The sequence below is a fragment of the Lissotriton vulgaris genome, chromosome 10, assembly GCF_964263255.1.
Source record: "Lissotriton vulgaris chromosome 10, aLisVul1.2, whole genome shotgun sequence".
Classification (NCBI taxonomy): domain Eukaryota; kingdom Metazoa; phylum Chordata; class Amphibia; order Caudata; family Salamandridae; genus Lissotriton; species Lissotriton vulgaris.
In genome coordinates this window covers 1,003,853,818-1,003,866,987 of record NC_141698.1, presented here as the reverse complement: position 1 = coordinate 1,003,866,987, position 13,170 = coordinate 1,003,853,818, and the positions used below count along the sequence as shown (strand labels likewise).

General features: G+C 47.8%; 1 long non-coding RNA gene across 1 annotated transcript in view; it reads left to right on the top strand.

The window, feature by feature from the left end:
* LOC147689138 (uncharacterized) overlaps window positions 1-6,997 on the top strand; it is a 76,947-nt gene extending 69,950 nt beyond the window's left edge. Inside the window, exons 2-3 of the long non-coding RNA XR_015300719.1 lie at window positions 2,582-2,677; window positions 6,877-6,997. This is a non-coding gene — a long non-coding RNA (uncharacterized LOC147689138). The remainder of the gene's footprint in view (window positions 1-2,581; window positions 2,678-6,876) is intronic.
* Window positions 6,998-13,170: the final 6,173 nt, after the last annotated feature.

The following is a 13,170-nucleotide window of genomic DNA, read 5'->3' as shown; positions in this document are numbered from 1 at the left end:
AATGGGAGAAATCCAAGAGCTCGGCTAGGGAGGAGTGACTGTGTTGAGACTTATGTGTATCCGTCGAACTCCTCCCCTGCCTTCCTAACTGCTAAGGGTACTTACTTCATCTGTCAGGACAGGGCATATACATGGCTGCCTGCTGACTTTTCAGGTTCATGCTATATTGCTCGACTATTGCCTCCAACATACACTGCTTCCCCAGATTATCACAAGACCAGAGTAGCAAGAGGTGTTTTCAGCAAAGAAGATACCGCTGGTCAGGAAGCCGGAGACTTTTTCAAAGGTTTCCTTCCGTTCTGGGGGCCTATGGCCAATAGTAGAAATCTACGTCAGCTAACACGGGTAGTTGAATCTACTATTACAGAAACTGCTGGTGCCCTTAGTAATTTAACAGCTGAGCTCCAGGCGGATCGTCTCATGACGTTACAGAACCGTATGGTTCTTGATGTAATACTTGCAGATCGAGGTGGGGTATGCAGAATGATCCAATCGAGCTGCTGTGTTTTTATACCCAATAATGCTCCGACAGTATACGAAGCGATCTCTAAGCTACACAAGATTTCCGACTCTATTCACGTAGACAAGGGAAATTGGTCCTTAATGGAATGGCTTTGGACTCTACTATCAGCGTGGGGATGGAAGGTTCTGATGGTCGTTGGTATTATCCTAGTATTCCTGTTCTCGTGCTGCCTTATTATCCAATGTGGTCCCGCTCTGTGTAGCCGATGTGCTGCAACCTGTTTCAGAAAACAGCCTGTGTTTGGAGACAAGGTACGAGAAAGGATGATGATACAACAACATATCACTGACCTAATGAACATCGAGATAGACTCTGACATAGACTGAGTAATTGCCTATGTAAGGGCAAAAGGAGGGTCTGAGGTTCCGTGACGATTTGAACCCGTGTTTTCAACATTGTCGTAAACTCATAATTTTGGTACCAGTGAACCGCAAATGATCCATTTAGCCTATCCTGGTGTTTTCGCCATGCTACAAGCAAGAGCACTCTTGTTATAAACACATTTCTGATTCACCCATGGCATCCATTTTAGATTATGGCAGCCATTTTGTATTCTTGCCCTCACATAGTCAATGGACACACAGTGACCTCTGATCAATTCACTTCACTTAAGGACACGTAAGCTTTAGCCGGCGATTCACCTTGCTAGTGACACGTGCACCATAGGACAGAAACGCTGTGGCTGCATGACTCGGCAAAAGCTGCCTCCCCGGCCTGAGGCCAGTCCTGCTATACTGGTTCTCGTGTTCGTTGGCCTGATCATGATTAGGCGGCCGAAGCTGGTAGCCTTGCCCATTTACGACCCACAAACATCTCTTATCCTGTTTTTCTATCTTCTGCACCTGGCTCTGCTCCTTTCCTTCTGGGCCTTTATTAGGGGGAGGTAACGAAATTTACATGGGATTATGATGGAACAGTGGGAACCCCTCGTTCGTAATGTTTTGACATCAGATATTGTTGACGATTCCTGTGTAACGCCAAATATTTATTGTTTAGGACATGAAGGTTTAGAAACGTACTAGCATGTGAAGAATGTTGCCCCAAGCTAAATAATTTGTATTTAAGGAGCAACCCACTTTGTACAAATCGAACAGGCTCCTAGAATCTGCCCGTGTGTAGTTTCTGTGACTTCTGTGTCCCTGCAGTAATAAACCTTTGGTCTTTGACGCCACCATCGAGAAGCCCGTGTTTCTGTTTATTTGTGCACCGAGACAGGTAGAACTCAGGGGTCTTCGGGTGTTGTCCCTGACACCTCTGGACAGTACCAGAAAGTCCAGAACTCCAATGTCACCGAAGCTTTACTGCTGGAGTTGCGTCGCAACGATGGCGCAGCTCCAGCAATGCTCTGGGGTACCCTATCTCCCCAATGCTGGGTCAAGCCGTACGTCTGCTTCAAGCAGGTGCAGGGTTTGTGTGACGCATCATTGTCCTAAAGGTGACTGATTGAAATTTTGTAGATTTCCCTCAGCCAATTTTAGGATGTGTTCCAGCGCAGGAATGCCCTCCCTTGCGCCGGAACGCCCCCTGATGGCGCAGGGCTTTATAACGGGATGCATCTCCCAAATGCGTCACGTTGTTATAATATTATACGCCGCACCATGGCGCCTCTTTTGTTTAGCTGCTGCGTCACAAAAGTCACGCAAGAACGGAGCAAAAGAGCCGCAAGTGGCTTAAATCTGCCCCTTCCTTTGTACCCCTGACAATAAGAAAAATAGTGGCGGTGGATTGATAGCTTGACTATTTAAATTACTGGTTATGTAGCAGGCAACTGTTAGTGTTGTCACTGATCTGACTGAAATCACAATGGAGTTTGTCTGTCACTTTGCGTCTTGCCTGCGGACTGCTGCCTGCCAGTCCTAGGTGAACCTTTCAGTACTTTGTTTAGTGAGTTACATGACTTTCGAAGTCGCAGGTCCGCAAATCAATGAAAACTAACCCTAATCAATATAATTTCGCGGAAATATTTTGTTATTGTTGTTTTGAAATGTTTGATTTGGTTGACATTGACAAGCAACAATCATCCATGTTTTCTGTTCTTTCTTTCATGTTGTACATCAGCTCCCCCCAGGGGCGAGGGGACACAGGAGCAGCAGGCGGCGGATGCTGTTGAACAGGGCCAGGATCGGGCAGGCGAGGGCTCCTTTGCTGGCCCCAGTAAGTTTTCATTTTAGACTAGTACCTATTTTTCCTAGCGTTCCTCATTTGATTTTTTCAAAATCGTCTTTGATCTTCTTGTAGACTGTATCTAAATTCTTATCCTGCCTCTACTATGACTCCCTGTGGTATTACTAGATTATTCTTATTAGTCTGTCTGTGTAGATAACTAAGATTGCACGGTTGGCGAAACTCCCATTCTAGTCAGCAATAGCTCTATCAACTTAGTGCAGTGCAGTCCTCTGGGATTGTCCATAATGTCTTTTGAAGTGTTCTATCTGTTATGAAAATTCCCAACTATAAAATGTGAATGACCACCAAGAAAGAATAAGATACTACCTTTTGGTTTGGATAGGAACCTCCAATGTCCTTACTGACTGACTACATAGTGTGGCACAGTCATTTACCTCCCGAATTCATCGATCATTGATCCCCAATCATGATTATCCAACGTAGCTCAAGAGTACGGAGTCAGAGTCAAGAAGTGTCAGAGGCACGGACTCATGCTTGCAAAAATTGCAAAACCTTTCGCTCAGTCACTCTAGTCTGGACCAAAAAACACAGAGTCTATTTAAGTTTAAAAGCTTTATTAAAAGTAAACACATTTATTAAAATGAAGTCATAATAAAACAAGCATTGGAAATGCAATAGGTCTCGCATTAGGAAAGTTTGAGCAATTGGCATTGTAAATGACACTTTTTTTATTTATGTGTTGGTTTTGAAAATAGCAAAAGTAATAGCTTTGTCAGTTACAATGTCAATAGTTTTAACTTTCGCAAATGTGACACCTATAGCATTTGTAATGCAATGTGTGTTGTGTTTACGTGACTTAGATGTATTGATATTGCAAATAACAATGGCTTTTAATTTTGTAAATAATTAATACTTAAATAAAATGTATTGTAATTTATAAATGGCAATAGCTTAAACGTTTGTAATTTAATTTTGTGAAGATTATGTTCAGTGTATTTTATTGTGACGAAAATCCAAGAACATTGCATTTGCACCTGCTGGTGTATGTGGTGGTGGATGTGGTGGTGGATGTGGTGGTGGTGGATGCGGTGGAAGTGGTGGTGGATGTGGTGGTGGTGGTGGATGTGGTGGTGGTGGTGGTGGATGTGCGGAGAAATCTATGGACTCAAACTTACAAATTGAATAAAATATTCGAGGGCCGATCCGGCCTTGGGGTGAAGAGACCCCTTTGCCTCTCTAATAGAAGATCTCCCCAATCGCGCTCCCCACAAAAATAGAACGAAATGCGGGTCAAAGAGTGTCTTCTTTGTCTCTTTCCGCACATTTTCATTAAACGAAGTCTGTAAATACGGAGAAACATCCCCCGGGGGACCGCGAGCGACGGTGACCGAAGATTGCACCCTGTGCAGCAGGACATGTTTGTGGAGTTTAAACAACATACCACAGTTTAAAATAAATTCCACAATCATGTTATTTTTTTCTGCAAGGGACCACTTCTGGGAAAACGGGAGCACACAAATTAATTTAAAAAAATGCAAAATGTAAAAAACACACCGCAAACCAGCTTGCGCATCTAAAACCACAACGCATCCCCCCCCCCCCTAAAAAGAAACCCCTAACTGTTTGGCAAAGATAGATATTGTTATTATTTTGAATTATTCTGAAATCTCCGCCCGAGAAATACATGACCGTTTAAGCAAGGTCTGATGGGTGAGGCGACTCGGTCTCCTGGCCGGCGTGGGGCTTGCCTAATGAGTATTTCTGCCTGAGTGCATGCCTAGGACAGAGGGGTTGTAAGCCTGTGATGTCCTTTCAAGTGAGGGATGTGTATGCGCGAGATGCCCTCCCGTGAGTGAGGAGCATGCATGAGATTCCCTCTTTTCAGTGAAGGGTGTGGAGTCGGACGAGATGCCCTCCTTAGAGTGAGGTCTGTGGGTGAATTCGTTGCCCTCCATTGAGTGAGGTGTATGCGTGAGATGCCCTCCCGTGAGTGAGGTATGAGGATCATATGCTCTCCCTTGAGTGAGGTGTATGCGTGGGATGCCCTCCCGTGAGTGAGGTGTGAGGATCATATGCTCTCCCTTGAGTGAGGTGTATGCGTGAGATGCCCTCCCGTGAGTGAGGTATGAGGATGATATGCTCTCCCTTGAGTGAGGTGTATGCGTGAGACGCCCTCCCTTGAGTGATGGACGAGGTGTTGGCACGGTGAGGGGCAAGGTGTGTAGCTGGGTCTAGGGCTGCGGATGAAAGATGTGAGCCAGGTGAGGTACGGGGTCTCCATGGCACGACGAGGCGAGTAGCCGTGCCGAGGGCTTCGGGTGAGATGCCTAGGTAAGGTGAGGGATGCGCTGAGGGTTGAGATGCGAGGAGGGTCGCGGGTGAGACGTGTGAGTCAGCCAGGTGAGGTATGAGACGCTGGCACGGCGGGAGCGAGGTGCATAGCCCGATAGAGGGGTGCGGGGGAGAGGTGAGCGCGTGGATGAGGGCAGGAGTGCGCGTGGGGTGCCAGCCCTTACCTCCAGAGCTGGCGGAGGCGCCTAGTTCATTGTTCTGCCGTCTCGGGGAGCCCAGCCCGCTCCTCAAGGTGCTGCCTCCTTCCTCCCTCCAAGAGTGGCATCTCAAGCAGAGTACCCGCCGCGGTGCCAGGGCATATGGCTGGCACGTCACTGGCAACAGCTATCACATGAGAGGGCCTGATTGACATGCGCCCGCATGCCTGCAGCAGTGGCATGTGCATGGAGTACAACATGAGTCTCCTACAAGGGGCATGGTGGTGGAGTCGCGGAGGGGGTGGGTGGGGGGGGGGTCGTTTCTGCACAGGATACGGCCAGGGAGATAGATGCCTGACCCTAATGAAAAGGAGGGTGAGTCTGTAGGGGTGTTTATGTGTGTGGGGGGGGGGGGGCTCGTGGAAGGGGTGTGTACATGAAGGAGTGTGCTCTGCATGGAATACACCATGGGGCTTCTAGAAGGGGGCATGGTGGATGGGGGCTGAGCCTTCGGGGGAGAGGGGGGATACACGCGGGGAGAAGCCTCGGAACCTCATGCAAACGGCGGTGGAAAGGGAGCAGTGTCGGCACGAGTGGCATGTGCATGAGTACGCCTTCAGGCTCCTGCAAGGGGGGGCATCTAGAAGAGGTGGTCATTTGATAATAAAGCACTGACGGGGCCCGTAGCCACTTGAGGGGAGAGGTTGGGGCAGATAGCAGGAGGGGCCCGAACCTGGAAAAGAAACAGCTGTAGTGAGTGTTGAGGAGAAATGCGACACGGCGGGCAGGGGAGGGGGCGGAGCGGGGAGAGGTGCGACACGGCAGGCAGGGGAGGAGAGTAGGAGGAGGAGGGGGGAGGAGAGTAGGAGGAGGAGGGGGGAGGAGAGTACGGGAAGACGGAGGGCGGAGGGCATTTCTGTGGGGAGGGGGGAGGAGAAATGCGACACGGCGGGCAGGGGAGGGGGCGGAGCGGGGAGAGGGAACAGACGGAGGGAAGGCAGATAAGGGGAGGGGGGAGGAGAAATGCGACACAGCGGGCAGGGGAGGGGGCGGAGCGGGGGCCTGGAGTGCGAGGGGTTTTAACATATGGCTGGGGAGTTGCAAAGACCGTAACACGGAGGGGGAGGGGGGAGGAGAGTAGGGGAGGCACGGCCTAGCGGCCGTGCAATCAAGAAGTGAGGGGGCGGAGCTGGGGGAGGCAGTGAGAGAGAGAGTAGGCAAGGCAGGCGGCTGGGGGCATGTGCACGCGCTTTTAAGCTCAATGCGCATGCGCATTGAGCTTAAATTTCTCGTGCACTGCAAGGAATCGCCACGATTCCTTGCAAGTTGGTTAAAGAGTTGGTAAGCCCCCATAGTCTCGCAAGCTCGATGCGCATGCGCATCGACAGGCGAGACCTAAAAACTAAACGTTTAACTGAGAATGGAAAAGTGGTTAGTGCTGACGATTAATTGGAGACATTTCTTGTGGTCGGGCCGAGCTCTCACCTGGTTTCAACTTGATCTTGTTGTTAGAAGTCCATCTTCTGTCTGTGTGGAGAAAAATGGTGCGTGTTAAAAAGCCAGCCTTCATCAGTTGTGCCAAAAAGTGCAGCAAGACAACACCCTTCCCTGGAAAAAGGGACATTTTTTTTTACTTTCGAGTAGACAGTCACAAATTACATTGTTTTCACATGTCTTCATTCCTAGACCAAATACTAGTGAGTGGTTTATTCTAACATTCTTAAATGTACTTTGTAGGTGGAACATCTGGTGGCGGGGCCAGCGTTGAGGTGGTGGTGCTCGACACGGAGGCGGAGGGCAATTCTTCAGGGGAGGAGGCGGCGGCTCCAGTGCCGGCTGTGAGAGTTGAGACGGTGGTGGTGGCGGGCAGAGGTAAGCTCTTATATATTCCTTACTTATTGAGATTGAAGACGTGGCTGGGAAGGAAAGAATATGAGATGCATGGCTGGGTGAATGATGAAGCAATGATTGGTGGAAGGACAACAGCCTGGGTGGGTGACACAGAAACTGTATGTGTCCATAATATACCTGGATCATGCTACTATCTGACTCTTAGATAGCATATGTGTATCTAGAGCAGGGGTACTCATAGTACGGCCCGCGGGCCGGTGGTGGCCCGGCAAGCCTTCCTTGGCGGTGCGCAGACCTTGCAGACAATCACTGCTCCCCCGGCCCCCACAGAGCAGAGGCTTTGTTGTATTTCACCTGTTAGCGCCCCTGCATCTCCACTCTGACAATCACTGCTCCCCCGGCCCCCACAGAGCAGAGTGGAGATGCAGGGCCACAAAGAGGTGAAATAGAACAAAGCCTCTGCTCTGTGGGGCCTGGCAAGCAGTGATTGTCAGGGTGGAGATGCAGGGGCGCTACAACAAACAAAGCCTCAATAATATGTTAATGGTCTTTTAAAGACATGTTAAGTACTTTGGTGTGGTTGTCTGTGTGTGCGCGTTGAGGAAGCGGTCTCAGCCCGGGCTGAAGGCTGACACAGACAGACACACACACAGTGAGATGACAGAGGGGGAGGGAGAGGGAGGGCAGGAGGGAGAGAGATGTATGTAAATGCTGGGTCTGATGGCTCAGTGGATGAAGGCATCTGCTGCAGGGACCTGTGTGCAACCTCATGGTCACAAGGTTTCGTTTTGCCTTAGCCCCGCCCCCTCTGACTCCGCCCCCACCAGTGCGGCCCTCGGCCACAAACTACACTGTAAATTTAGCCCCTGAGAGAAAGTTTGTGAGTACCCATGATCTAGAGAGAGTAGACGGTCAGTGGATGAACTAAGTGTAACTTTGAAGAGCATGTAACACTGCACCCGCACGTCCGTTCCAGTGTAGGAAAGGCAAGGAAAAGAAGTTTTAATTTTGTCCAAATACAACCATCAATAGTAGCAGTAGTTTGTATTGCAAGCACAGCATAGATCTGCTTATTACGGTGGCCACTCCCTACCTCTCTTAATACGTTTAGTAGTACTCAGTCATTCATGTGTGGATGTATCACTGGTCACTCACTAAAAAGCAAAGCACCTAAAGTCATCCCATATATAAGCAAAAACATCCCATGTGAAGTGATAGATAATCAGATTATTTATCTTCTTCAATTTTCCATTTCTAGTACTCATTTGCACTGTTGGGTGAAAGTTAAAATAATTAAGCAGTAGCCCTTGTAACAGAGTATTCTCAGTGCCACCCGTAATAGAAAAGTAAGAGCTTCACCACCTGCATGTACTGGACGGGTACAGTAACGCAACGCAAGTCTAGGTCACTCATCATGGCGTGCGTCTCTTTTTCTCGGGTGCAAGTTCACTGCGCTGGCATTATGCCGGCTTGCAGAAGATAACGTACCAATTTTCCTAAACAAGAGACAAGAAGAAGAATAAGACTGGTGTACTTTCATAGTCGACTCCAATGGAAGTCCATAGTGCTCGTAGAATTTGTTCCTTAAACTCCCACTAATGTTAGAGCAAGGATGAAGAAGTGGGAGGTTAGATAGATACTGGCCTTAATAGTTATGTAATGCGCTTGCAAGTTGCTAGTTGTACTGCAACACAAATTTCTGCTGAATGATTGAGTTAATCTTAAAGAGCATTGGTTACAGACTATGTCTTTCTTTCTTCATATAGATGCTCCTTCCAAACGAACAAGGAGGAAGGAGCTGGCTAGAGCGGCCCGGCAACGGAGGATCGAGGCCACTGTTGCGGAATATCGGCGGCTGGTGGCCCTGGAGGACGAAGAAAGTGTGCAGTCGACCACAACAACAACGTCGTCTGCATCGGCCTCCGTGGCCCCACGGGCTGCCACCCAGCACAGTGGTCCACCCAGACTGAGCCGGGCTGCCAAAGGCAAACGCCACCGCCGAGCAGCAAGGACAACAGCTGCCTCTCACAGGCATTGCACCTGCAAGGCAGTGAAGGCACGCCTGCGCCGCAGTACCCTGATGGTGTCCCGCCTTCAGCAGGAGCTCGCCTTGCTCCGCGAGGAGCATGATGCCCTGGCCCAAAAAGTAAACAGCATCCACCCATAGTGTCCCTTGCCCCTTTTTTAGAGACTTTTGGGGGGTGGGAATTGGGAGTTGGGTTTTTGGGGACTTTTGAAGGACAATCGTTGGGGTTAGGGAGGGTCTTGCGGGAGATTATTTTGTTAGGGATATAAATATACTTTTTCAAACTTTATCTGAGCATACCTGTTTTTTACTGCTTGCCTGGTGGGTGGGGGTTTAACAGTGACTTTGTTTTCCTGAAAGTTTAGTTCCATTTTCTTCCTTTAAGTGTAAATGCCCAAATGTTTTCAACACTAAGTGCCTCTCACACAGTAAGTGAAGTGAATTCAAGAGTCCTAGGACTTTAGTAGTACTACCGTCAGTCTCTCGTCTCTCCTAATACTCCATTATACTCCCAAACCACCAAACGCTTATCTTACCTGTAATTTGTGTTTGAAAGTAGGGCTAGACCCAGGGCTGGCTCCACGGGAAACAGCGAATAAGGTTGGCAATTCTGGGCGGATAAAATTTCCTCATAGCGGTGGTACTAGTGGTGTGACACAGTGGCAGTTGCATGCCTATGAAAAAAAAATTAAATCTGGTTTGTCCTCCTGAGCAATTCAACGGTACAATATAGAATATAGCAGGTGACAGAAGTACACTAGAACAGTGCCACATTGTAGCCTAACAAATGGTAAAGTATAACTACTAATTCGGTTGAAGTTCTTTGACATTAGCCATGGGTCTTTGTCAAGCAGAGTAAGAATATATCCTCGGATTTCTTCACCAGCCTGTTGCTATCACCTTATCCTCCCCAGCAAGTGTGTGGATTTATTGCTGTAATTTAGTCACACATCAATCAAAACCACACAGCCCGGGGGAAGAGGGTTAGGGTTTGAAAAATGGATGGGTACGGGGGTTTTTGGGAAAGGTTTTGGGAGACAAGAAAAAATAGCACAGCATGGACAAACAATTGTGAACATAAACAAATCTTTGGGGACAAACCTACCCATCAATCTTTGAAAGTGCATGCACTACTGCATGCATGTCAGTGAAAAGTAAGTAGTACTTTCGACAACTGTGGAAGAAAGAATGCGACAGTACAGGGCGTGTTTGGAATTATTGATAACTATATTCAACACAAGGTCTCTGTTGCCAGATACCTGAGAGCCTTGCTGGTTACTATAAATCCATTCACCACACTCAATGGGGTTGGTCTGGAAGGTATAGTAGATAGAAAAGGAGAAATTGCTCCTTTTCTAGGTATCCCCTCACTCACCAGGGTTGCCCCTTGGTGACATGCTTCATCATTGGGGCCATCCCAGTCCTCTATCGGGCTGGGGCGTGCTGCGACTTGCGAATTACGTAGGAGCACTTACAAATGACTATGTGTGGTGCAGATGTGATTGTGGAGTGGACTAAGTGATGTGTTAAGGGATCAATTTAGAAGCAGAGAGAGATCCAAGAAATGCAGTCACAGTCAGAGAAAAACACAATGGATACTGTATCTCTATGTTGTTGTAGTTGTCCTGTTGAAAGTGGTAAGTAAGTTGCCTGCAGAAAAAAAATCCTCTTATTAGCGGCACTCCTCTATTTCAGCTGACGCTTCGTCCATCGATGTTGGTCACCAGAAGACACCCTGTAAAAAAAGCACAGCATGGACAAACAATTGAACATAAACAAATCTTTGGGTACAAACCTATCCATCAATCTTTGAAAGTGCATGCACTACTGGATGCATGTCAGTGAAAAGTAAGTAGTACTTTCGACAACTGTGGAAGAAAGAATGCGACAGTACAGGGCGTGTGTGGAATTATTGATAACTATATTCAACACAAGGTCTCTGTTGCCAGATACCTGAGAGCCTTGCTGGTCACTATAAATCCATTCACCACACTCAATGGGGTTGGTCTAGAAGGTATAGTAGATAGAAAAGGAGAAATTGCTCTTTTTCTAGGTGTCCCCTCACTCACCAGGGTTGCCCCTTGGTGACATGCTTCATCATTGGGGCCATCCCAGTCCTCTACGGGCTGGGGCGAGCTGCGACTTGCGGATTACGTAGGAGCACTTACAAATGACTATGTGTGGTGCAGATGTGATAGTGAAGTGGACTAAGTGATGTGTTAAGGGATCAATTTAGAAGCAGAGAGAGATCCAAGAAATGCAGTCACAGTCAGAGAAAAAGACAAAGGATACTGTATCTCTATGTTGTTGTAGTTGTCCTGTTGAATTTGGTAAGTAAGTTGCCTGCAGAAAAAAAATCCTCTTATTAGCGGCACTCCTCCATTGCAGCTGACGCTTCGTCCATCGATGTTGGTCACCAGAAGACACCCAGTCCACTGCCTGGCTGATGCTGAATTGTGGCTCGCTAATGTGAAGCCTGACTCCATCCTTTTTTCCCCATTGCACAGACTGAAACCCGGCCTGTAATTATTCAACGAAAAACAGGAAGTGATATAATATTACACCACCACTGATAAATAAATATAAGGTATGTAGGCTGTGGAGTGCAAAAAGTCACACTTTGATTTTCCTAGTAGACAGTACAATATTTTTGAAAGTGCGTACTCTGTCAGAGTCACCTTTTAAAGGATAAATAAGTATGGGCAAATTAATGTAGCGGATCTTTCCCCTCAAGCTAGGTGTCCTGTAAACTGTGTTTTAGAACAAAATTAGATCTTCCCAGCAGTGCTCCACCACCCAGACCCTTACTAAAGCCAGTCGCAAAAATGTAGAAGACCCCCAATCAAATCTCAAAAAACTAGGCCTAGCAGAAAACTGGTGACAAAACGTACTTTGAAAGTAAAAGTAGGCCCAAGTACCCCCTTACCCACCGTGGATTGCATTCAAACCACTTGCAAGCAACCAAGCAAAAGTATCCATAGCCAGCATCGCTCCAAGACTCGAAAACTCCCCCACCCAAACACATGCAATAGAAATACTGCTAACCCTAACGAACCCTAAGTTAAGAATAGTGGCAAAGGCTTTCTTTAACTATGCCAAATCCCCCCTTTCCCACCATGGATTTTCTTCAAATGACTTGCAACCAAAATTACAAATTCTCACGAGTGCTCTAAGACCCCGGAACTCAGTTGCAAAAATCTAGAACACTCCGAAAGACATGCAATCCTGCTGCTAGGGCTAACCCTAACGAACCCTAAGTTACAAAAAGTGCCAAAAGGCTTTTCGGCGTGGATTTTGTCCCAACCACTTCTACCCGGTATTAGACCTTCCCAGGAATGCCCCAAGACCCGCCAACCCACCCGCCAAGAAGCATAACACCCCCAAACAGGTCAAAAGCAAAATCTCATACTTGCAATATTTCTCGGCCTTCGGTCCAAACGCGCTGCGTAGCTAGGCCATAAGTCGGGGTTGCCACCACGGATTTCCTGAAAAGCAAATGCAATCAAGATTAGAGTGTCCCAGCAGTGCTCCCAGACCCCGAAACTCACCCACAAACACCAGGAAGCCCCACAAACAGGCCCCCGAAAACGCAACATTGAGCAAAATATCAGAAATAGCAACAAAAAAAATCGGCCTGGATTTTGTCCCAACCACTTCTACCCGGTATTAGACCTTCCCAGGAATGGCCCCAGAGCCGTCAACCCAGGAGAAAACTAGTAAAAGACCCCCAAACAGCCAAAAAGCAAAAGTACAAAAATGGGGACTTAGTCATTTTCTTTCCAATTTCCCAAAACACTCCGCGCGCGCTCTGCAGCTAGGCCCTAACTCCCCTCTGCCACCATGGATTTGCTTCAAACCTCTTGCAAAGTAAAGTATCCATAGCCAGCAGTGCTCCCAGACCCCGAAACCCACCCACAAACACCAGGAAGCCCCACAAACAGGCCCCCGAAAACGCTACATTGAGCAAAATGTCAGAAATAGCAAAAAAAAATCGGCCTGGATTTTGTCCCAACCACTTCTACCCGGTATTAGACCTTCCCAGGAATGCCCCAAGACCCGCCAACCCACCCGCCAAGAAGCATAACACAACCAAACAGGCCAAAAGCAAAATCTCATACTTGCAATATTTCTCGGCCTTCGGTCCAAACGCGCTG